Source organism: Maniola jurtina, chromosome 12, assembly GCF_905333055.1.
Source record: "Maniola jurtina chromosome 12, ilManJurt1.1, whole genome shotgun sequence".
In the NCBI taxonomy this organism is placed as follows: Eukaryota; Metazoa; Arthropoda; class Insecta; order Lepidoptera; family Nymphalidae; genus Maniola; species Maniola jurtina.
In genome coordinates, this window is record NC_060040.1 from 13,711,693 (window position 1) to 13,737,714 (window position 26,022).

A 26,022-nucleotide genomic window follows, 5' to 3' on the forward strand; every position below is an offset into this window, starting at 1 on the left:
CGGGAACCGGAATAACGTGATAATGAAGGATTCTATCAGCGTAGCAATTAAAATTAGTCGTATTTTCGACCGGCTCCGCAGCTTAACAATATTGATTGTCCTTACCACTCCACGCGTTCCTGAGAAAAAAGAGTCCTGTCAGAGTTCAGACAGACAGACAAACAGAAATAATCCTGTTGAAGGGTTCGTTTTTTCCTTTGAAGGTACCGGAATGCTAAAAATATGAAGAAGTGGAAACACATAAAAATATGATTGGAAAAGTCCACAATGCAGCATAAGCAATACAAGGGGGGCCGGGAACCGGAATAACGTGATAATGAAGGACTCTATCAGCGTAGCAAAGCGTAGCAATTAAAATTAGTCGTATTTTTGACCGGCTGCAGCTTAACAATATTGATTGTCCTTACCACTCCACGCGTTCCTGAGAACAAAGAGTCCTGTCAGAGTTCAGACAGACAGACAAACAGAAATAATCCTGCTGAAGGGTTCGTTTTTCCCTTTGAAGGTACCGGAATGCTAAAAATACGAAGAAGTGGAAAAACATAAAAATATGATTGGAAAAGTCCACAATGCAGCATAAGCAATACAATGGGGTCCGGGAACCGGAATAACGTGATAATGAAGGATTCTATCAGCGTAGCAATTAAAATTAGTCGTATTTTCGACCGGCTCCGCAGCTTAACAATATTGATTGTCCTTACCACTCCACGCGTTCCTGAGAAAAAAGAGTCCTGTCAGAGTTCAGACAGACAGACAAACAGAAATAATCCTGTTGAAGGGTTCGTTTTTTCCTTTGAAGGTACCGGAATGCTAAAAATATGAAGAAGTGGAAACACATAAAAATATGATTGGAAAAGTCCACAATGCAGCATAAGCAATACAAGGGGGGCCGGGAACCGGAATAACGTGATAATGAAGGAATCTATAGCGTAGCAATTAAAATTAGTCGTATTTTTGACCGGCTCCGCAGCTTAACAATATTGATTGTCCTTACCACTCCACGCGTTCCTGAGAACAAAGAGTCCTGTCAGAGTTCAGACAGACAGACAAACAGAAATAATCCTGTTGAAGGGTTCGTTTTTTCCTTTGAAGGTACCGGAATGCTAAAAATATGAAGAAGTGGAAACACATAAAAATATGATTGGAAAAGTCCACAATGCAGCATAAGCAATACAAGGGGGGCCGGGAACCGGAATAACGTGATAATGAAGGACTCTATCAGCGTAGCAATTAAAATTAGTCGTATTTTTGACGGGCTGCGAAGCTTAACAATGTTTGCCGCGCCACTGCAGCCGCCTTTGTGCCTTACTTTCGAAATAGTGAGTTCATTTGCGCATTTTATTTTGAGACAAATGAATTATGTCAAGCTCTCATTAACTTTTCTTGGGCTGATTTTGTTTGTTTTTTCACAAGTTTATATTAGTGTCAGCTTCGCCAGTAACTTTGTAACAATCATAATATAACTGAGAATGTACTTACCTACTTATTTATTTTTTTCGTGATAGGCTTGCGCTTTTTAGGGTTCCGTACCTCAAAAGGAAAAACTGAACCCTTATAGGATCACTTTGTTGTCTGTCTGTCTCTCTGCCTGTTCGTCTGTCCGTCTGTCGTGTCTGTCAAGAAAACCTATAGAATTCCCGTTGACCATAATAATCATAAAATTTATCAGGGAGGTAGGTCTTATAGCACAAGTAAAGGAATAAATCCGAAAACCGTGAATACAAAAAAAAATTGAAATGTGTTCACGAAAAATTTAATTCACTAAATCACATATAGATGGCGCAGACAGTTATTAACTTGCAGAGTTCAAGATAAAGGTGTTATGTATAATATGTTGTACGCTGGTACGAAATCCTTCGTGTGCAAGTCTGACTCGCACATATAACCGGGTTTTATTTATTTATAGACTAGAACTAGCTGCAAACAGATCTGCTGGCAAGTGATGATGCAGCCTAAGCTTGAGCGTGCTTACCTAAAAGATCCTATTCATTCTTGTTTTAAACGTATTTAGTTTAAACGTGGCAGGAAAACATGGACGCTGGAAGGGCATTCCTCACCTTAGCGGTTCGTTCAGAAGAATTTGTTCTGTTGTAACAATATACCTACCCAACAGCTAAACGCTTACTTTTTGTCCATTTTTAACCCCCGACCCAAAAAGAGGGTTGTTATAAGTTTGACGTGTGTATCTGTGTATCTCTGTATCTGTGTATCTGTCTGTGGCATCGTAGCGCCTAAACGAACGAACCGAGTTTAATTTAGTTTTTTTGTTTGAAAGGTGACTTGATCGAGAGTGTTCTTAGCTATCATCCATAAAAATCGGTTCAGCCGTTTGAAAGTTATCAGCTTTTTTCTAGTTACTGTAACCTTCACTTGTCGGGGGTGTTATAAATTTTTAATTTACACTTGTTATATAAATTCCCCAAGTCGGAGGGTCTGGGGTTCCATCCCAGCCACGCACTTCTAGCTTTTCAGAGTTATATTGTGTGTTTCAATCAATTAATATTATTTGCTATAAGAAGGAAATCTGCAACCCTGAGAGTTCTCCATAACATTCTCAAAAGTGTATGAGCTCTGCCAATCTGCACTTGGCCAACGTGGTAGACTATGGCCAAACCTTTATCTTTCTGAGAACTGAGAAGAGACCCGTACTCAATATTGGGCGGGCGATGGACTGCTGACGATGAAGATGATAGAGCTCAATGACAAACATTCAGCAATGAGTACAGGACATAAAACCTATCTAGAATCTACCTAGATTTACCTATAGCACGATACCAGTGACGGTGGATGACATAACACCGTTATGACCCGTTTTAAAACTAATGACCGTTTCGATTGGAGGGCGTTGTTATGTCGAGAGCACCTCGTTAGTGTGTTACATGAGCACCTACCTAGTACCTACCAAGTACTCGCTTTTGGGCGCGCGACGTTGTTCACAAATTTAAAATTCCGTAAAACTTAGCTTCATTTTAGGTAGAGACATCCCAAATTAAAATTGCCCTCGAAACAACGTACATTTTACTTGACTTGTATGGCGGCCTGAGTTCGATTTCCGGCAGGGGTTTGGAATTTCATTATTTCTAAATTTTTAGTTTGATCTGGTGGGAGGCTTCGACCGTGGCTAGTTATCAACCTGTCAACTGGTGGCAAAGCCGTACCGTCAAGCGATTTAGCGTTCCAGTACGATACCGTGTAGAAACCAAAGGTTCCAGATTAGCCTGCTTATCCATCTAAGACTGCATCACTTACCACCAGGTGAGATTGCAGTCAAGGGCTAACTTGTACCTATCGGAATAAAAAGAAAAAATTGTTTCTTCTTGCGTCGTATTCCTCATTGCTGAAGGTCGTGAGTCCTACTCATTTCCATAATGACAGTGATGGACGTAGCACCTGCGATTTTTCTCACTCGTAAGCTCTACAGGATATATTTCGGAGAATGCGTCCAAGAAAATTTTGACCTGGTTCCTATTCCTCCTTTATACCTTCTTCAATCATAATGGCGTAAAAGTTAAAACAACAGTCTAATATCCATCAAATTACGTAAACCAAGACATAATCAAAATTTAATAAGCTTGTACCGCACAGCCTTTGTTATCAGTAGCTATGGAGCTCGTCAAAAATCGAGTTATCTCTGGTTTTCAGGAAGGAGTCGACACAGAGAAGCTTTGGGGTATAATTGCTGCCCTGAGGCTCGGATAAGGACTTGGACATAAACGAGGAGGAGTGGACTGCAGCAACTCGCTACGAACGTTTCAACGTTTAAAATCACACTTCACACTATCACACTAATATTATAAAGGAGAGAGTTTGTATGTGTGTGTGTGTGTATATGTTTGTTACTCCTTCACGCAAAAACTACTGGATGGATTGGGCTGAAATTTAGAATGGAGATAGATTATACCCTGGATTAGTACTTAGGCTACTTTTTATCCCGGAAATAGAGAGTCCTTCACAACTCTAATTCTTCTAAGTGGTGCGTTCTTGACAAAGAAGTCGCGGCTGCTGAGGTGATACTGCTAGACCATAGAGGAATGCTGCTCCACGATTGACTAACGACCTTAAGACTGTAACAGACTATGGTTGGATGAAGAAAATCGAATTATGAATCCGCTTATGAAACTTTTGGAAGGCGGGGACCGTGTGTAGTTACGCAAGGAAGATCTATGTCCAACTGTGGACGCAAACAGCCCGATTGATTGATAAGTAAATAGATATAAATATAAATAAATAAATAAACTTTTATTTCAGGCCATTAGACCCATAATTGTGTTAGTATGACAAATAACTTAAACTATGATGAGATATACTTCGCGCATCAGCGCAAGCACTGACTGGTTTTTCTAGGGACACAAAGGCACTGATTGGAAGGCTTGTATGTCTGGATTCTGGATACGCAGGTTTTTAGCATTTTGGCACATATACTTATCAATTTTCAAAATGTCGTCTTTAAATTTAATGAAACAGAAAATTTTCTTCGATTTAGTACCTATCCTACCTACCCAAACAAGTTTTTGGTAAATGCAGTATAAACTAAGTATAATGAAACACAAGAAGGTAAAAAAGACTCACAAATTATATGAGATTGCGCAGATCGACTGAGTTGTTCAAGACGTATTCATTTGTAAATTAGCTAAAATGCTAGAGTAGCCGGCTCAAGAGGCACTGTCACTTAGGTTGAAATCTATAGAGCGCACTTTGACTTTGCTTAGACTTAAGTTTCAGTTAAAACGAGACCGATTTATGCCAGCGGTAGAGCTGTCTCGTTTTAACAGTGTCTTAAATCTGAGTAAAGTCAAAGTCAACCTTAACTCAACGTTAGTGCGACATCGCGAGTTGTATGAATCAGGCTTTATAGATACCCTGAGGCTTGCCTGAGTGTAATTTAAACGTTCATGAGGTCGTCTGATCACAAAGGACCTGTTCACGTGATATTTGGGTCGGGAATAATGAGCTTTTGGGGGTAAATTACAGGGTACCTAATCGGATTGTGTTCTGTTACGTCTAAGGGTACTGGAATGTACTGAGATTAGTCTAGGATTCCTTACGTTAAATGATTTATATACGTCAACTAGAGGATGCCCGCGACTTATGTTTTTAAAGATCCCGTAAGAACTGTTTGATTTTTCGGGATAAAAAGTTGCCTATGTCAATTACAGGGACGCAACTACCTTTCATACAAATCGGTTAAACGGATGGGTTTTTGGGAATCCCGTGGGAACTCTTTGATTTTCCGGAATAAAAAATAGCCTATGTCCATCCCCGGGATATAAGCTAACCCTGTACCTTTCATCAAGAATCGGTTAAACTGTTGGGCCGTGAAAAGACAGTAGACATGACAGACAGACAGACACACTTTCACATTTATAATAACAATTAGTATGGATGGATAATAATTTATCTTAGTTGTTATTATTGGTGCATTTCATTAAGTTGTCTCACCTTGCTTTTGTCTGTAATTAGTAAATAAAATCTACGGGCTGTAATGTAAGGGACAGGCTATCGAAAAGTTCGTGAATATATAGTTATAGCGTCAACATTTTTTTAAATTTTATTTAAAAACAAATTGCGATAGATTGCACCGGTCATTTAATGTTGTATTGGTAGTAAAAAACCGGCCAAGTGCGAGTCAGACTCGCGCACCGAGGGTGTCGCGGAAACCGCGAATGTAAATATTGTATATAGCAACACCGATACTCTATGGTGAGTATGTCTTTGGTTTCCTTTAGTATAACAAAGAATGCAAGTTTCGACATGTCGGAGTATGATGGCCGCCGAACGCGCCAAAATATCTTAACTTCATATATTAGTTAATTGTTAGTGTGAATGATACGTGTTGGACTGTGTCACCGTGCTGCAACGCTAGTAACATTCGTTGGTGTGAATATATGTGAATGATGTGTGCTGGGCTGTGTCACCGGGCGGCAGCGCCAGGTCATCCATGCAGATGCATATCAGCTAAGTGCCTCAAGTTTACCTATTAATGCCGCGAGCTTCTCTTAGTTGTAATAAGGAGACAGATGAACAGCACGGCTCTGTTGCAGTGCCATACGAGCTTGATCATGAATTTCCCGGCCGCACAGGCGCAGGGCTTGAGTTTCCCGGTCGTAAAGACGCAGGGCTGGTCCAATTCCCAGGCCGCACAGGCGCAGGGGTGGTCGAAAAGACGTTCGACCACCATCACGAATTTAAGGACTTAGCGTGTGTCAATAGCTACGGCAATCTACCCAACGGGATCATGCCGCTCTCGCCGTTCAGGGGGGCAACCTTCACAGCCTGAGAAAGTCCTACATTACCGGTAATGTGTCCAACGTCTTTTCGACCACCCCTGCGCCTGTGCGGCCTGGGAATTGGACAAGCCCTGCGTCTTTACGACCGGGAAACTCAAGCCCTGCGCCTGTGCGGCCGGGAAACTCATGATCAAGCTCGTATGGCACTGCAACAGAGCCGTGCTGTTCATCTGTCTCCTTATTACAACTAAGAGAAGCTCGCGGCATTAATAGGTAAACTTGAGGCACTTAGTGGATTCAGTGTGAATCATAGCTGAAATTAAATATTACAGATGGTGACACGGTTGCACACTAGCCTGTCAAGGACAGTGGTTTCCAGTGGCTGGTACATCGGTCACTTACAAGTGGCAGGATTGAAGGTGAGAGTAACAGATTGCAATAATAGATTCATAATAAATAACTAGAATCTGGGCGATTTGCTTCGCTATCTGAAGACGCAGTAGTTAGTCTTCCCCCCCTACAGAGATATGCGACATGGTGGAGATGCTGGGATTTGTTGCAAATCAAATATTTGCCAATTTTAAGAATTCAAAATATTCTTAATTCGTGTTTATTGAGAAATTGCAATTTGTTACTCTCAACGCCACGTATCATTCGCTAACGAAACTAAGATCGTCGAGTCTGTCTCATAGTAAAATGAGCTATTTGCTTATAAAATTGAGATTGGTTACGTAATAATATTATGATGGGAATATTTTACGCAGATAGTATGAATGCAGAATCATTTTAGTGTGATTTTTTAGATAAATGAAAGTTGATTGATTGAACGATTGATTGGTTGAACCGGACGTGGTAATTAGAAAATGGCGTCTAGGATTAAAAGTTAAAACATAGGTGATGGGTATATTATACTCTTTGTCTATGATATTATGGTTATGAATGCGTGATGTACGACAGACAGACACACTTTCACATTTATAATAACAATTAGTATGGATGGATAATAATTTATCTTAGTTGTTATTATTGGTGCATTTCATTAAGTTGTCTCACCTTGCTTTTGTCTGTAATTAGTAAATAAAATCTACGGGCTGTAATGTAAGGGACAGGCTATCGAAAAGTTCGTGAATATATAGTTATAGCGTCAACATTTTTTTAAATTTTATTTAAAAACAAATTGCGATAGATTGCACCGGTCATTTAATGTTGTATTGGTAGTAAAAAACCGGCCAAGTGCGAGTCAGACTCGCGCACCGAGGGTGTCGCGGAAACCGCGAATGTAAATATTGTATATAGCAACACCGATACTCTATGGTGAGTATGTCTTTGGTTTCCTTTAGTATAACAAAGAATGCAAGTTTCGACATGTCGGAGTATGATGGCCGCCGAACGCGCCAAAATATCTTAACTTCATATATTAGTTAATTGTTAGTGTGAATGATACGTGTTGGACTGTGTCACCGTGCTGCAACGCTAGTAACATTCGTTGGTGTGAATATATGTGAATGATGTGTGCTGGGCTGTGTCACCGGGCGGCAGCGCCAGGTCATCCATGCAGATGCATATCAGCTAAGTGCCTCAAGTTTACCTATTAATGCCGCGAGCTTCTCTTAGTTGTAATAAGGAGACAGATGAACAGCACGGCTCTGTTGCAGTGCCATACGAGCTTGATCATGAATTTCCCGGCCGCACAGGCGCAGGGCTTGAGTTTCCCGGTCGTAAAGACGCAGGGCTGGTCCAATTCCCAGGCCGCACAGGCGCAGGGGTGGTCGAAAAGACGTTGGACACATTACCGGTAATGTAGGACTTTCTCAGGCTGTGAAGGTTGCCCCCCTGAACGGCGAGAGCGGCATGATCCCGTTGGGTAGATTGCCGTAGCTATTGACACACGCTAAGTCCTTAAATTCGTGATGGTGGTCGAACGTCTTTTCGACCACCCCTGCGCCTGTGCGGCCTGGGAATTGGACCAGCCCTGCGTCTTTACGACCGGGAAACTCAAGCCCTGCGCCTGTGCGGCCGGGAAATTCATGATCAAGCTCGTATGGCACTGCAACAGAGCCGTGCTGTTCATCTGTCTCCTTATTACAACTAAGAGAAGCTCGCGGCATTAATAGGTAAACTTGAGGCACTTAGCTGATATGCATCTGCATGGATGACCTGGCGCTGCCGCCCGGTGACACAGCCCAGCACACATCATTCACATATATTCACACCAACGAATGTTACTAGCGTTGCAGCACGGTGACACAGTCCAACACGTATCATTCACACTAACAATTAACTAATATATGAAGTTAAGATATTTTGGCGCGTTCGGCGGCCATCATACTCCGACATGTCGAAACTTGCATTCTTTGTTATACTAAAGGAAACCAAAGACATACTCACCATAGAGTATCGGTGTTGCTATATACAATATTTACATTCGCGGTTTCCGCGACACCCTCGGTGCGCGAGTCTGACTCGCACTTGGCCGGTTTTTTACTACCAATACAACATTAAATGACCGGTGCAATCTATCGCAATTTGTTTTTAAATAAAATTTAAAAAAATGTTGACGCTATAACTATATATTCACGAACTTTTCGATAGCCTGTCCCTTACATTACAGCCCGTAGATTTTATTTACTAATTACAGACAAAAGCAAGGTGAGACAACTTAATGAAATGCACCAATAATAACAACTAAGATAAATTATTATCCATCCATACTAATTGTTATTATAAATGTGAAAGTGTGTCTGTCTGTCGTACATCACGCATTCATAACCATAATATCATAGACAAAGAGTATAATATACCCATCACCTATGTTTTAACTTTTAATCCTAGACGCCATTTTCTAATTACCACGTCCGGTTCAACCAATCAATCGTTCAATCAATCAACTTTCATTTATCTAAAAAATCACACTAAAATGATTCTGCATTCATACTATCTGCGTAAAATATTCCCATCATAATATTATTACGTAACCAATCTCAATTTTATAAGCAAATAGCTCATTTTACTATGAGACAGACTCGACGATCTTAGTTTCGTTAGCGAATGATACGTGGCGTTGAGAGTAACAAATTGCAATTTCTCAATAAACACGAATTAAGAATATTTTGAATTCTTAAAATTGGCAAATATTTGATTTGCAACAAATCCCAGCATCTCCACCATGTCGCATATCTCTGTAGGGGGGGAAGACTAACTACTGCGTCTTCAGATAGCGAAGCAAATCGCCCAGATTCTAGTTATTTATTATGAATCTATTATTGCAATCTGTTACTCTCACCTTCAATCCTGCCACTTGTAAGTGACCGATGTACCAGCCACTGGAAACCACTGTCCTTGACAGGCTAGTGTGCAACCGTGTCACCATCTGTAATATTTAATTTCAGCTATGATTCACACTGAATCCACTAAGTGCCTCAAGTTTACCTATTAATGCCGCGAGCTTCTCTTAGTTGTAATAAGGAGACAGATGAACAGCACGGCTCTGTTGCAGTGCCATACGAGCTTGATCATGAGTTTCCCGGCCGCACAGGCGCAGGGCTTGAGTTTCCCGGTCGTAAAGACGCAGGGCTTGTCCAATTCCCAGGCCGCACAGGCGCAGGGGTGGTCGAAAAGACGTTGGACACATTACCGGTAATGTAGGACTTTCTCAGGCTGTGAAGGTTGCCCCCCTGAACGGCGAGAGCGGCATGATCCCGTTGGGTAGATTGCCGTAGCTATTGACACACGCTAAGTCCTTAAATTCGTGATGGTGGTCGAACGTCCTGTCGTGCGTTCGAACACCAGGCATGGAAACAATGTAAACGATCGCTCCCCTGTTCTCATGGTGATTAACTTATATCTATGACAATAAAGTAGACAGTACAAACATTGGTGTTTTCTACTTGTACAAGCTTAAGGCATTTAGTGGATTCAGTGTGAATCATAGCTGAAATTAAATATTACAGATGGTGACACGGTTGCACACTAGCCTGTCAAGGACAGTGGTTTCCAGTGGCTGGTACATCGGTCACTTACAAGTGGCAGGATTGAAGGTGAGAGTAACAGATTGCAATAATAGATTCATAATAAATAACTAGAATCTGGGCGATTTGCTTCGCTATCTGAAGACGCAGTAGTTAGTCTTCCCCCCCTACAGAGATATGCGACAGAGGGTTCCGTACTCGAATATTTTTTCCGACATTTTGCACTATAAAATAAATCTGCTGCTTACTCTCCTCCTTACTTATTATCAGCGTCTCATCCCATCACCGGTAAACTACTGAGTACTTAAGTGCTTGTCTGCTCAGAATGAGAACAGTTTCGGTCATAATTCGCCACGCTGGCCAAGTGCCAAGTTTGCGAACATTATGGAGAACTCTCAGGAGTCTCAGGACTCACACATAGGTTTACAGATGAAGTTTTCCTTCAATGATATATAGCAAGTGATATTTAATGGCGTAACATAGCTCCGAAAAGTTCGAGGTACATAATATATGGGACGCCGCTTTTGCACAGGTTCTGTATTAATAATTTTCATCTGATTGACGCTTGCAAGTGTACCAACAAACGACGATTTGAGGAGTTAAACTAATGCAACACGATCTCACTAAGTATCACACTTCACATCACACTAATATTATAAAGGCGAAAGTATGTGTGTATGTATGTGTGTGTGTGTGTGTGTGTGTGTGTGTGTGTGTGTGTGTGTGTGTGTGTGTGTGTGTGTGTGTGTGTGTGTGTGTGTGTGTGTGTATGTTTGTTACTCCTTCACGCAAAAACCTCTAGGTAGACGGATTTGGCTGAAATTTGGAATGGAGATAGATAATATCCTGGATTACCACATAGGCTACTTTTTATTCCGGAAAATTAAAGAGTTCCCACGGGATTTCGAAAAACCTAAATCCACGCGGGCATCGGCTAGTAATAAGTAATAACTCAAGGCTCGGTATAGTATATATTTTGGTATCGAGTCTTTGTTTTCCATTTGCATCCATTTGCGGAAAACGAAGCAAATTTTCCGTTTCCATCTCATATCCCCCATTCAATGCCGGCTACAAAATAAGCAGACGCGGGACACGCAATCAAAATTGCGTTCTGCCTCGGCCGAGATTCAATCAAGATATAATGTGGCGGGACGCCGAGACGCCTGGGGTGGCTTTATAAAGTCGTTACAAAGTTATAGCCACAAAGAATACCCGGGACCTGGACAGGATACTACCTAACTATAATGTGTAAATTATGAGATAGGACTCGCCATAATATTTGTTCAATGTGTCAACTGACAAAAAAAATTACAGTTAAGGAATTAGGACTTAAGTTAGCAATAAGCATGGCTGCAGAACGCTACGGTCTGTGTGTTCTGTTTTCTTTCTATCACTTTTTAGGGTTCCGTACCTCAAAAGGAAAAACGGAACCCTTTTAGGAATACTTTGTTGTCTGTCTGTCTGTCCGTCTGTCCGTCGTATCTGTCAAGAAAACCTATAGGGCAAACCATTCACCTAGAATTATGAAAGGCAGCTAGAGTAGGTCTTATACCAAGTGGGATATCATATTATGAAAGGGGGGTTTTTTTATCCATACTAATATTATAAATGCGAAAGTGTGTCTGTCTGTCTGTCTGTCTGCTACGTTTTCACGGCCCAACCGCTGAACCGATTTTGATGAAATTTGATACAGACATGGGCTACATCCCGGGGAAGGACATAGGCTACTTTTTATCCCGGAAAATCAAAGAGTTCCTGCGGGATTTAAAAAACCGAAATCCAGGCGGGCGAAGCCGCGGGCATCCTCTAGTGCATAATATAGTTTTTGATTTATTGTGCAAAATGTCGAAAAAGAACCCGAGTACCTACGGAACACTCGGTGAGCGAGTCTGACTCGCACTTCGCCGGTTCTTTTATACCTAAATTGAACAGTCCTGCAATTAATCAGTAAAAGTGTCGAGTGGCGTCGTCAGGAAGTGCCAAGAGCTCTCAATAAATGAAGAGCAAGTGGTGTACCCAAGGGCTAATCGTTGACCCCGAGACCTTCGACACCGACGTCCGTCAATTTGATGCCTGGTGATAATTTATGCACTTGACAAATTAAATTAGGTAGGTAAAAGTTTAAATCTGTGATGGTTGCTTAGTGATCTTTTTTAACCCCCGACCCAAAAAGAGGGGTGTTTTTGACGTGTGTATCTGTGTATGTGTTTATTTGTCCGTGGCTTCGTAGCTCCTAAACTAATGAATCGATTATAATTTCGTTTTTTTTTAATTGAAAGGTGGCTTGATCGAGAGAGTTCGAGTATAACTAAGTTATAATCCAAGAAAATCGGTTCAGCCGTTTGAAAATTATCAACTCTTTTCTTAGTTACTGTAACCTTCACTTGTCGGGGGTGTTATAAATTTTTAATTTACACTTGTTTTATTTATAAATAGCGAGCAAACGAGCAGGCGGAACACCTGATGTTTAGCTGGGCAAGTACGGATTGGTACAATTTTTTCACGAGGTTTTACTTCACGATTATTCAAGTGATATCTATTTAATTTCTCAAAAGTTATATAACGCACAACACTACATTTTTTATAGTTTCTAGGATCCAAATGCAACAAAGTAAATTATAAAATAACAGTTTCGTATTTTTTTATGTAATTGTTTCGCCATTACTTTTTATGGCATCGACTATAAAATTAATACTTCACAGTAATTCTCAGAAAGTCTATATTTTCGATATTTTATATTTTTTAAACGACAATTTTAATCTATGTTAGCTAGGTATGCAATACAAATATTTATCATAACATTTTACATGCATTTCGCAAAATATATTTTATAAAAGAATGCAAATAAATGTTGGATAGCAATAATTTTATAATGGACTTATAACCCTAAAAAAACTATGGTTTTTGCGTAATTGTTTCTATTAATTAGTAGAAAAATGTGTAACTTCGTTTTAACAGAAAAAGAATATCATTTTTCTAAAAATGTTAATAAAAAAAAATGTTAAGTAAGTAGATACAAGGAAGAACTTTAACGCAGAATTTTTATTGGGAAAGTTTCTACATGATGAATTAATATTTTATAAAAAAATATTATAATTTGGACCGAAATAGCCTAGGATATGTACCTACCTACTAAGCAGCTTAACTTTTAATTATGACTAAATTATCATTTGTATGCATAATATGTCCGTTTTATTAGTTTTTGTTATACCTACTTATGCATTTTAAGATCTAAGTAGGTACTTATCCTTATTCTGGCAACCCCCAGCTAGACACCCTTAAAGTTTAATAAATTGTTAAAGTTTAAGGGTGTCTGGTACGGGGTTGCCACGATACTAAGTGTCTGGCAATGCAGGACGTGATTTCTAATATTATTCCAAAGAAAAAAAAATAGATTTTATATGTTATCTGTTATCTCCCAAAGCCACCATGATCTAATCTTCATACTAGTTGACCGTTCCTGCATGTGTTGGGGACATACTTAATATATTGGGGAATAGGCAGAGAATTTTTCAGCTTTTATAAAAGAGCGAAGGCTTAGCCGTCGTGGAATCTTGGTGCACAATATTTTACCTTCAAAAGAAGAGTCAATAAAGGCACATTCTAGGCAGATGCGCTCCATCTTAGGCTGTATCATATTTTTTTTTTCATACGTACGTATTAAACTAAGAACAGTAACCTATTTATTGGACGGCAAATTATATTTAGAAATTAATCTCAAGGCTTACTTATTAGCCCATAGACTAGATAGCAATAAGGCTACCATTAAAATACCTATAATGGAGCTTTATAGTAGTAAAAACAAATTTTGTAGTGCGCTTGCAGTTAAGCGCCAGCCCTAAATAATTAAAAAAAAGTTTAAAATGTATGCTCTACCACTACCATGCCAGTGCGTCGCCTTATTAGAATTTGTCTTTATTAGTATTTGGCTGGACACCAATATGTAGGTATGTATTGGTCGCATTGTTAGGTATACCCGGTCTAATAAGAAAACTAGAAAAGAGCTGATAATCTTCAAACGGCTGAACAGATTTTCTCGGATTACGTATACCTAGCTAAGATCAAGCCACCTTTCAAAAAAAAAACAACATCAAAATCGGTTCATTCGTTTAAGAGCTGCAGTGCCACAGACAGATACACAGATACACACGTCAAACTTATAACACCTCTCTTTTTGGGTCGGCGGTTAAAAAAATTATACACTTACCTGTTGGAAGAAGCATGTTGTAATTAATGTACCTAACAAGTTTTTCATATTTTGTTAACACTTAGTTAATTAGATCGCTAATTAATTAGATCGCTAAGAAATTAAGAAAATAGTTATTTGTTCCTTTTTTAAAAGAAAACTGCGAACTTAGCTGTATTAATTAGCGTATTCAAGTCAATTAACAAAAGTGCAACTATTCTATTGATAAAAAAAGGAAAAAAAGAGTTCCGTACGATCGTACAAGGTATAGGTAGCTAATACTTTTATGTAGAACACTGCAAGTTAATGGCGGACTGCGCCATCTATATGTGATTTAGTATTTTTTTGTGTTGTAACCACAAATTCAGAGCTTCAATAGCTCAACCGGTAAAGGAGTGGACTGAAAACCGAAAGGTCGACGGTTCAAACCCCGCCCGTTGCACTATTGTCGTACCTACTCCTAGCTCAAGCCTGACGCTTAGTTGGAGAGGAAAAGGGAATATTAGTCATTTAACACGGCTAATATTCTTTTTAAAAAAAACCCAGTTCTCGGATTTTTCCTTTACTTGTGGTATAAGACCTACTTACCTACCTGCCTTTTATGATTCTAGGTCAACGGGAAACGCCCCATAGGTTATTCTTGACCGACACGACAAACAGACACACGAACAGACAGATAGATAACAAAGTGATCATTTAAGAGTTCCTTTTTTCTTGAAAAAGATAAAAGAAGCCTTTGGTTTTGAATGACTTTTACTCATTTTATTTTTTGCTTTATAAGTGCTGATGCCTGATATTTATACTAATATGTATATACTTTTATATATCACCCAGTAGTTATATTGTGGCCGTTAAAATTTGTATTTATTACCACCCCTTTAGAAAGTTCAGTTCAGTGCGTAAGTTAAAAAATACTTAGGTAGTAGTTAAAAACTAACTACTTATTTAAACAATAATTATAATGTATTCAATATTCCGTTGCAGGAATGACGTACACTTAAGGAAAAGGGAATAAAAACAGTTCCTTAATTCCTTATTGAAGTTTTGTAATTAATTATGTGATCAAGATGAGTGATAATGTGTTTTAAGTCAATGTTTACGAGCTAGGAAGGTCCTAAAAAACGCATAATTGCTATCGAAGATATTTATGTCTCCACAGCAAGAACTGTATTACTAATAGTTCGAGCATTCTTCATTTTTTCATCACCACGACATTTAAATCATATTTATCTTTTAAGTTATCAATATTTTGTAACGGCATTTACAGTTCTTCATACAAGAACTTCAAACACTATAAAATAAGAAATTAAGTCAATGTAGGTAGGCATATACACCGACTCCAAAATATTATGTTATTATACAACTACACATGATATATTCAATAATAAATTAAATATTTTTTTAGTATTTCGCGTTTGTGGTTATTAAAGTCAGTTAAAAATAAATAAAAAAAATTACTATTTTTAGTGGCCCCACTGTATTAAAATATGCTATGCCTTGTTACAAACCTACTGTTTCATAAGCTATTACCTACACTGATCGCGAACAATGAAATCAATAAAATTATGGTCTCTCTTTGTCACTGCTTATCATTTTGGACGCATAAGTAGATATTAATTGATTAAACACAGTAGGTTTTATCCATACTAATATTATAAATGCGAAAGCGTGTCTGTCTGTTTGTCTGTCTGTCTGCTACGCTTTCACGGCTCAACCGCTGAACCGATTTTAATAAAATTTTGTACAGACTTAGGATACATTCCGGGGAAGGACATAGGCTACTTTTTATCCCGGAAAAACAAACAGTTCCCGCGGGATTCCTAAATACTCATCCACTTGATCAATTCGTATAAAATTTGGTACCGAGGTAGCTTGCGTCCCTGTAATTGACATAGGCAACTTTTCATCCCGGAAAATCAAATAGTTTCCACGGGATCTTTAAAAACCTAAATCCATGCGGACGAAGTCGCGGGCATTCTCTAGTTTATCATAAACTAGGGGATGCCCGCGGCTTCGCCTGCGTGGATTTCGATTTTTTTAGATTCCATGGGAACTCTTTGATTTTTCGGGATAAAAAGTAGCCTATGTCCTTTCCCGGAATGTATTCCAAGTCTGTACCAAATTTCATTAAAATCGGTTCAGCGGTTAGGCCGTGAAAACGTAGCAGACAGACAGACAGACAGACAGACACACTTTCGCATTTATAATATTAAGTATGGATTACCTACCTTTAACCTTAACTAATTATTATTATAGGTAGCTATGTACCTATTGTCAATAAAATTGTCTTTATTGGCTGTTGTAATTAAAAAAGGCTATTGTTTACATTAATAAAATTGTAATTCATTATTCAAATTGATTGTAATATCTACTTTTTATGACATTTATTTTCATGAACAAGTGGGCAACCTAAATAGGCTTAACTTTTAGAATTGCAAATAATTGTAAAGTTCATTATGAATACATGAATATACAAATTAGGTTGAACAATAATAATCTATGAGTAGACACAGGTATACACAGACCATAGACATAATAAGATATAACGATAAAAATCTAAAAACTCCTGAACTGTAATATGTAGGTTGCTTACGCGTTGAATTTGAACAAAAGGCGATACAAAATTATTTAGGTTAGATTAAGAAATATCTTTAAGACAATAGCTTATAAGATTTTATTATAATTACTGTTAGTTCGTTTAACGAGTCGACCATAAGCCTCCACCAATTAAACACGTCACCTACAACGCCGTCCTTCCATCATTTTAATACCACCAACAGTTTTAATATTTCATGGCGACCCTGCCAGTCGGTGCGTGCCTAAACTAAGCGCGCGCACCGGCTGGGCACCGATGAAGATTGTAAAGACAAAAAGAAAAAAGGACATCAAAAAAGAAAATAATCATGGAAAAAAAAACTAGAAGAAAGTAATCAAGGAGGAAAAATATAACCAGATAGCAGCATAACCACATTATTTCCAAAAGAATCAAGAGTTAAGACCAAGCTTATGAAAATGAGAAGATTATAAAAAAAAAATCCACATCAAATACAAAATCAAGAAGAACGAATGAAAGAAGCATTGACAGTAAAATCAACCCCCAATCGGCAGAAGATTTTAAAACTTTATTCATCGGCCCAGCATCATCGTGCGTCCAGGGTTATCCCGGCCACAACTAGGAGGTGTCCAGGGTATTCCCGGCCCAGTTCGAGGAGTCCAGGGGTTTCCCGGCCCACCAAGAAGCAAGAAGAGGCGCGGACTCCAGACCTCCGGACCTGATGAGTGAAATCACTCCTATCGACGGCGACACCACGGCGACAGCGACTTCATAGCGGTCACGAAATTGAATAATAAATGCATCGCTAACAATTAAAGTAAGTGCAATTTATCTCTCGTAATGGGCATTAGGTATTATAGGTAGAATAAATAGTACTGTAAAAATTTTTTCTTGGTTAGATAATAAATAATTTAATTTTATACGTAATAATATAGGAGGGTAATAATTTTTTTAAGATAAGTAATGCTTGCTCCACTATCTATCAATAAGTTCAACTTATGTGTAAGATTTTTTATTATAGTGCGTACGTTAGAATACTATAATAAATAATGAATATTTTGCAAATATTCAGATTTAAAATCGAAGTTACATAATAATTCACTGAATTATTACGGTGTCATCGCGCGGTCAACGACACGCGCGTACCCAAATATCATTGCATTGTTTTATGAGACAAAGGTTTTGCTTGAGATGCAATTTGTACCTACATAGGTGTAAGGAAATTAATATGAAATTAGAAGAATTTTGTTTTCTATCCTAATGAAGCACAGATGTTTTGTGTATTTTCGTGCTAGTTGTGACGATTAGAGATTTACCCGACTTTGACAAATTAGGACTCTGCAAACCAAAGGCTTGATCACCCTTCGGCTGTAGAAGTGCTAGATATAAAAATAATTGATATTTTGAATAATATTCAAATAACTCGTTACTTCGGATTGAAACACATTGACGTAGGAAGGTGATTGTTATTTATTTATTAATTAATACGCGATATTTTGCGCATATTTTGTACCTCCTCATTCAACTATATATTTGTCTAGACTCTTGATCATTATCTACCGCGCTGGTGTTAGTGAAAGACCTAGAATCTTTATGAAAAGTTGAATGTTATTGAAGTACTTATTGAAAGAAATAAGTTTGATGAAGATTATGAGAGTTATGAATAATGCTTGAAAGCATGTTATGTTAAATATTAATTAGGAGAGTACGCGCCGCGTTTGTTTATGTATTTATTTATATTATGTGATATCTAATGAAGTAACTTGAAAGAAGATGAAGACTATGAGAGATTTATTTTGATTCGACAGTTGTATACCTATGATGACGACTTGATAAGAAAAATAAAATAATATTTTGAGATAATTAGGTCGATTAGTGAAATCGACATCTTAGACATATCTAATACCTAGGTACTACGATGATGATATATTGAGTTTTTTTTGAGAATTTAAGATTATTTTACTCTGATGAGATTTTTCTGAACTTTCACGTTCACGAATCCTTGACATGACTTGTAATCAATAACGATTTTTCTGTTTATAAGATAGATTGAGAGTATGCCCATACGACATAAGGAATAAGATAAATTGCACTTTAGCCATCGATGTACTTGAGAACAAGAAACTGCGGTTAAAAAAAAAATGTTTCCTTATGTAACTTTATTTTTAAATTATTGTTAGATTTTATTTTGTAATTGTATCAGCTTTTCTTCTCATTCGGAGTAGCACCTAACATTTTTTTTTTCATTAAGAAGAGGGGTAAATGGGATACATTTTCAGGGGAGATGTAATATGTAGGTTGCTTACGCGTTGAATTTGAACAAAAGGCGATACAAAATTATTTAGGTTAGATTAAGAAATATCTTTAAGACAATAGCTTATAAGATTTTATTATAATTACTGTTAGTTCGTTTAACGAGTCGACCATAAGCCTCCACCAATTAAACACGTCACCTACAACGCCGTCCTTCCATCATTTTAATATCACCAAAAGATTTAATATTTCAGAACACATTAGCCCATGGCGTTCGGAAAATTTCGACAAACGCTGTTTTCGAATTGCACCAAGGGTCTTTGATGTTTGTATGAAATCGCACTAAAAGCGGTGACCACGCCAGCAAACACATACCTTCTTACCTACCTAACTCCAAAAATTATAGGTGCGTGCCCGGGATCGAACCTCCGACTAAGACTTTTTTAACCCCCGACCCGAAAAGAGGGGTGTTATAAGTTTGACGTGTGTATCTGTGTATCTGTCTGTGGCATCGTAGCTCCTAAACTAATGAACCGATTTTAATTTAGTTGTTTTTTTTTTGGTTGAAAGGAGGCTTGATCGAGGGTGTTCTTAGCTATAATCCAAGAAAATCGGTTCAGCCGTTTGAAAGTTATCAGCTCTTTTCTAGTTACTGTAACCTTCACTTGTCGGGGTATTTTTCACATTTTTAATTTACACGTGTTACCACTTTTCACCACTAGGCTATCACTGCTATAAAATCACACTAATATTATAAAGGCGAAAGTTTGTATGTGTGTGTGTGTGTGTGTGTGTGTGTGTGTGTGTGTGTGTATATGTTTGTTACTCCTTCACGCAAAAACTACAGAACGGATTTGGCTGAAATTTGGAATGGAGATAGATAATATCCTGGATTAGCACATAGGCTACTTTTTATCCCGGAAAATCAAAGAGTTCCCACGGGATTTCAAAAAACCTAAATCCACGCGGGCGAAGTCGCGGGCATCGGCTAGTAAATGATAAAAAAACGTGTTTTATTGACAAATTTAAATCGTAATAAATTTCGTTTAGCGATTCAACCCGTAATTACCAAATGGTATGATATAAAACAAAGCCGACGCTGCAGGAACACGCTCGATATCAATCTACCTGGATTTATTTCCCGAACGACCCGCCTTCGATATATCACTGTTAACCACCTATACGGGTATCGGATCGGCTCTTATCGGTTTTCCTGCCAATATTTTTGACACTGTTTTTATATTAAAACCAGTTAAATTGCTTCGTTAAAGCTATACTGATCTTAACGCCAATTTTGTTGTGCTTATCCAAAACTTTCATCGATAAAAAAGACCTAATACTCACTTACCTACTTCAGAAGTAGGCTCATCTACAATGTTCCGTGCGGAAAAATGAAAATGGGCTGATCATTATTTTTTTTTAAATAAAATATTACAATAAAACTTAAAGCTAGCTTTATCTAATTACTATACAAATCATGCCCGCGTGGAATGGTGCCAAGAATACTAGCTGCATTGCCGCGCTGGACAGCCAGGCTGATCCGTTGCGCTAAACATGAGCCAGCCCTTATGTCGACCGATGAGGCAGTTAAAATTATTTTAGAAATAAATGACAGAAACATTTTGGTCGATTTTCAATGAATTTTTCAAAAAAATTGTCGCCAGTGTCATTCGAAATGATATAAATTAATGTATTCTAACGATACCCCATAAGTGTATCCAAATTTTTAGAGACACTTAGACGTTGTGAAAAGCTCACATAAGTAAATACTAAATACATAGGTAAGTATGTACATGAACCCTGAAAACATTAGGTCAAGTCAAGTCAAAATCATTTATTCAAAGTAGGTACAATTGTACTCCTTTTGATGGTCGAAATAGTTAAACTTGTACGATATAGTGGTGATAATTAATTACACTCCTTTTTTGGACATCGTGCGTGAAATTCACTTACTTACTTAGTAAACTATTACCATTAAAAGACATTCGTAACTAAACCACTCAATCTTTATTACAAGATATAATACCTATATATGCACCATCTTTCACACGGAATTGTGTTTAAAATGCAATTATTAATAGTTTAAAAACGGTTTAACAGGCAAACAACACACTTTACCACACCCGACATAGTAGGAACAAGACAGAATGATCGATATCGACAATTTAACCACAGTGTGCCGTAATAAGGCTGTAAGACACCCGACGGCAATTAACTCGGAAATGCCATACATTTGAACATCGGCCTGTAATTTCTCCCGCAAAGGTGTTAATAAGGCCACGGGTTGCGCCAGAGGGTTGAACGAGGATAAACGTTTTTATTTGGGTTGAATATTGATTTGTATCTTTGTATTTAGTTAACCAGTGCAGGTATAATGTCTACATCATATTTTTTAACCCTACAATTTATAATAGTGTTAACTGCGACATCCTCCGCGTGGATTTAGATTTTTCAATAATCCTGTATGAAAACCTTGATTTTCCAGGCAAAAAAGATTCATTTAGGTATAACCAAACTTATAAATCGGTTAAACGGATGGGTCTTTAAAGAATCGCTTGGGAACTTTGATTTTCCGGTATAAAAATTTCATCAAAATTGGTTAAATTGTTGGGTCATGAACAGCTAGCAAACAGACAGACATACCAGAACCAGATAGATAGGACACACTTTTGTATTTATAATTATAATTATTAGTAGGTTTGAATTAGTGTGGATTTCTTTTGGAGCTAAGTATATAAAATCAAAGTGTTTTCATATCGATATTTTATGCGTAAATATGCCACGATAGGTGAATTTTATTCACCGTCGACCCCTTTGTAACTGAAAAACTGTTTCGTGCGCCGAATGCGTAATGCTGGTAGTCTGCCAAAGTGGCAAATCTTTTGCGCCTCAAATCTTGCACACATACTCTTTATGACATCTCCATTTTAGGGTTCTGTAGTGAACCCAGGAATTCCTATAGTTTCGTCCAATTCTTCTGTCCGTCTATCTGTGTGTCACAACTCACATGTCCATCCATCAAAAAGGACTCCCATGAAACACGCACGTACAAGTTTTCATTTTAATTTTAATTTTCATCATGCAGCCACCGTTCACGCTAGGTAGTCAAAACTGATAGTTATAGATAGTTTGTTGTGGGCTCTTCTCAGACTTGGGCGCGTTTGGAACCCTCGTAGCTTTAGTTTTAAGTTACCTAATTAATTATCACCACTATATCGTACAAATTTAACAATTTCGACCATCAAAAGGAGTACAATTTGTACCTGAGTACTTTGAATAAATGATTTTGACTTTGACTTTGATACAATTAGCTCACTTGTTGCATCTAGCATCTATATCATATTATCATCCCATACCCACGTACCTACGTCCCATATCGTTCACGAAAAATTGCTTCCAACTTTTTCTGTCGTCCCATTTAATTTTTGGATTCGCTTAAAAACTTATGCAGCGTGCTAACATAATGACATTTGACGCTTAAATTCCTCGCGATCGCTGCATTTTTATTGTCTCTGTCAACCCCTTACAACAGCCTTAGCACAAAAATTTCTGTGTTTTTTTTAATTCGGATACAAGTTTGCCCTTAGCTGCAATCTCACCTGGTGGTAAGTGATGATGGAATGATAAGATGGAAGCTGGCTTATCTGGAAGGGGTATGGCAGTTTTCATTAAATCCATACTCCTTTGGCTTCTATTGGAATGTGTCCGGAACGAAGCTGATTGGTCGCGTTTTTTACACTATGTGAATCTATGTGAATATTCTAAACACAGGAATATGGAAAAGATTCATGACTTTCCAGCATGAGAAAGGCAAGAATGCTGTACAAATTAGTATTCATAGGGCTAAGGCGTACTTAGAAATATATTTTTGTAAACCCTTTGATGTGGTTTAGATCCTAGAGGGGCAACATGTTCGTTTTATGACCAAATCCTTCTTCTACTTCTGCTTTGGGGCCTTGTTTGGGGCTATCCATGTTCTTGTATAGGTACTCTGTATCACTTCGACCGTCTTCGATCCATTGTGATCCCCTCCCTTCCACATATTTCTTCGTCAAAACCTGTGGCCACCCGATACAGCAGCACTTTTCTAACTGGAATTGAAGTTGCATTCTCTGGATATACGATGTGTTTCCTTAGGTGGATTAGAGTGGGGCAAAAGTCAGACCATGTGCATCGGAGTCTCGAGAGACTCCTGGCACAGTCTGCAGATGTCTATCTGAAACCCTACAAAAAAATGTGATTAAAAAAAGTACGACAACGCATCCCGCGGGTTTTGCATCGAAAAGGGTTACAAAAGCCGCGAGAAAGAGTTGTCGTATTGATTGTACTAGCGCTGCAGCTGAAAAACTGTTCCGTGCTCTGAATACGTAATGCGTGTCGTCTGCTAAAGTGACAAATCGTCTACGGTGGAAACGCGTTCCAAATATGATATTTTACTCGACTGCGTGACAAAGGAGAGGTAGCGTGTTGGACAGTCTGTCATCATCTTAACCCTTTGAGTTTCTTTTATTCAGATACTAGTTAGCTTTTGACTGCAATCTCACCTGATGGTAACTGATGATGCAGTTTAAGATGGAAGCGGGCTAACCTGGAAGGGGTATGGCAGTGTACATTAAATCCATACTCCTTTAGTTTCTACATCGTACCGAAACGCTTAATCGCTTAGCGGCACGGTTTTGTCGGTAGGGTGGTACCACTACTACCCATTCCCGAAGCCTCTCACTAGACCAGACCAGAAATTTAGAAATTCTAAAATTCCAAACCCCTGCCGGGAATCGAGCCCGGGACCTCCCACTATTAAGACCACAGCGCACCACTGCGCCAGAGAGGTCGTTAAAAAATTGTCAGTTGAAAAGGTTTTGTCCCCATAACTGGACCATAAATGTAGTCACAAGCTGTAACTTTCCATTATGGAAGTATGGACTGTACTTTGTAACGTTCCAGCGGTTTAAGGAGACGAGTCAATTAGGAGATAGCCTTCGTTCAATGTTCTAGTAGGTAACGCCTAATAGGTAACGCTAACAGGTAACGCTAATTGGCTATAATTGCCAGTTGACTTTGTCCCAGCCTTAACAGGGCTCTCTCCGTCACTCGCTTCATACAATCGTAGTTCCAATTTCATTTGAATATTAAGCAACCAAAGTCCATGAAATTTTGTAGACATATTTTAGAAACTAATATCTGTGTCTGTGGTGTTTTAGATTTTTCTAAAAAAGATTTGTAAATTTTTAAGACCGCGTAACTTTGAAACCGAATATTTTAACAGAAATCTGGAAAACCACAGACACAGATATTAGTTTTTAGAATAATATGTCTGCAAAATTTCATGGACTTTGGTTACTTAATATTCAAATGAAATTGGAACTATGTTTGTATGAAGCGAGTGACGGAGAGACCCCTCTTAATTGCCGTCTAATGGGTAACGCGGTGGTGCTATTATAGAACATCGACACAGCTGTTAAATAGAAAAAATTAAAAAGCATTTAAAGTTCAATAGATAAGCATATGAGAACGAGCATATTCTACCGACTCTATATAGAAATTACTACGAAAAAGGCAGTATTTTTCGTACCGTCGTCGTCGTCAACCGATTTACAAAGAATCAAAAGCTTAATTTGCTATAATCCGCTGAAAAAGGCAAATCTGTATGGCACATGTAGCATACGATATGCACCACCCGCCCTCCCACTGCTAAGTATGATGGAAAAGCCAGCCACCAAGCAAGCCATAAGTATCACTACGCAACACCACACAAATCCACCAGAACACACCGAAGATCTGAAGATCCACCACCAGAGTGCACTGAACTTTCCAGTACGAGGTCGCCATTCCAGATCCTTGGGACCACAACCTTTATTGGGTCTTCAAACTATTTGGCCCGCCCATTGCCACTTTAGAAATGAAATTATAAAATTCCAAACCCTTGCCGGGAATCGAACCCGGGTTCTCCCACTAGTGAGACGCCAACGCTTCCCACTGGGAGGCCGTCAAAATCAAGTTCATTGCAATCAAGTTCCGTAATACGACCACTAATAAAGTCATTACACTGATTACGTTCAAAACAAATGTAAGTCAAAGTTTAAGGCACTTACCATAAAAACATCTCGGTGCTGTTAATTACCGGCCATTAAAATAAAGATATCTCCGCCCAATCACACGGAACCCAGAATTATGACACCGCTTTGTACAGCTCTTAATATTTAGTGGTGATAGATTGCTACGAGAAAGTACTCATTACGAATCATCCACTAATATCTTTTATAATGGCTTTATATATGTAATTAGAGCATAGAAAAAATAAATAATAGTGCTAATAGAGCGGTTCGATTTTGTATGACTTCCAAAAAGTTTAGTTTCTAATGACAAGTCTTGGCTACTATCAGCTGTGCTACAATATTTTAAACCCCTGACCCAAAAAGAGGGGTGTTATAAGTTTGACGTGTGTATCTGTGTATCTGTCTGTGGCATCGTAGCGCCTAAACGAATGAACCGATTTTAATTTACTTTTTTTTGTTTGAAAGGTGGCTTGATCGAGAGTGTTCTTAGCTATCATCCAAAAAAATCGGTGCAGCCGTTTGAAAGTTATCAGCTTTTTTCTAGTTACTGTAACCTTCACTTGTCGGGAGTGTTATAAATTTTTAATTTACACTTGTATTTTTATGAGCAAGACTCAATACCTACTTTTTCGTAAGTACATTAGAAAAAGACCCCAAAAATGTATTTTTTTTACTCTTATTAGTTGTTTTAAGTATAGTTTGTTACGGCTATACTCACTTCGAACCCTATAAACGTTAAAATAGTTAGGTACCTACTACGTATTTATTATAGAATTTC

At 38.3% G+C, this 26,022-nt stretch overlaps 1 long non-coding RNA gene across 1 annotated transcript; it reads left to right on the plus strand.

Moving 5' to 3' along the window:
* The first annotated feature begins 219 nt into the window (after positions 1-219).
* On the plus strand, positions 220-17,867 carry LOC123870116. The gene is made up of 3 exons (XR_006797015.1): positions 220-230; positions 15,062-15,069; positions 17,467-17,867. It is a non-coding gene; the product is annotated as an uncharacterized LOC123870116 (long non-coding RNA).
* The last annotated feature ends 8,155 nt before the right edge of the window (positions 17,868-26,022 follow it).